This window comes from Nicotiana attenuata, chromosome 9 (genome assembly GCF_001879085.1).
Source record: "Nicotiana attenuata strain UT chromosome 9, NIATTr2, whole genome shotgun sequence".
In the NCBI taxonomy this organism is placed as follows: domain Eukaryota; kingdom Viridiplantae; phylum Streptophyta; class Magnoliopsida; order Solanales; family Solanaceae; genus Nicotiana; species Nicotiana attenuata.
In genome coordinates this window covers 49,787,821-49,789,151 of record NC_031997.1, presented here as the reverse complement: position 1 = coordinate 49,789,151, position 1,331 = coordinate 49,787,821, and positions in this window count along the sequence as shown.

Below are 1,331 nucleotides of genomic sequence, written 5' to 3'. Positions count from 1 at the left end.
ACGCCAACTATCTTCAATTAGTAACTTTATTCACTAGTTCATGTCTACTCCATCCATTTAACTTAATCAACATCAAGATAACCTTAAGCACATGCAAGAAAACAATACACACACCTCCTACAGTAACTTCAAGTCGAAATCCAAGTTATATTCAGCTCACAACAACCCTCAATAGCAATACAACATCATAGAAGTGACTTAAGCTAATCCAAGTACTATCTTGTAGTTTATCATCCTAACAACTTAACCAACATACAAGCATGCTTAAGCATAATTAGTAGGCTGTTATACTCACCTTAGACAGCAGCAACAACTTGGAATTTCATCCAAATACAGCCCACAACAATCTTCAATGACAACATAACCTCAAAGAGGTGTTGTTCTTCACTAGAACTAGGTTTTGATGTTGAAATATGGTGTAATCACTTTGGAATCACTTCAAACCCTTGTGGAATCTGTTTAGAGGGGTTAATAGAAGTTTGGAGACGAAGTTGAGTTGAAAATAAGTGAAAAATAGGCGTCCAAATCGTTTATAAAGTGAAGTACGTCGACCACCGCCTAAGTGGGTCCCATTGGGAGCTGCTTGCGCGGTCTCGCGAAAACGCGAATATCTCTCTACTCCGATGTCGTATTGATGAACGGTTTAATGCGTTAGAAACTAGACTCGTAGATCTTCAATTTGGTAGGTAGAAAATCCCATGATTTCAAGTATATTTGGAGAAATGATCAGATACATTTGACCTAAATTTCAGCAAATTTATGAATGTAACTTGTGATGACCTTTGCCAACTCTTGTTCCACAACTTGCTTGCCTTCAAAATGTAGAAAATGAATATCATACGACTAAAATAACTCATAGAATAACCTCCTTATCATGTTAAGAACCCCACTCTCACCCCAAAGTACACGTTATAACATTCCAAACTTGTCGACTTTCGACGAAACTTATTTTCTTCAATTGGTTTAGCTTCTAAGATTTCCAACCCTCTTGGTACTTGTTATTCATGATCTTAAATATTTGTAGCCTCCAAGGTAACATGATTAACTTACTTTATTTGCTTCCAAATATAATCTCATTTCCGAGCTTACATCAATGACTTACGACGTACTCTCACGTATGAAAACTTGGGGTGTAACATTAAGGAATTCACTTGTAGCATTAATTAACAATAAAATTAATCATATTAACCTTAATTTGTTCATTAGAAATATAACAAATATTCTTAGGCTCTTTACTCCAAGGGTAATTTTTGAGAGATCGGAAGGTGTGTTATATACTAATAACACTAATAATTGTATTAAGGTGCCCTACCCCCCCCCCCCCTAGTGTC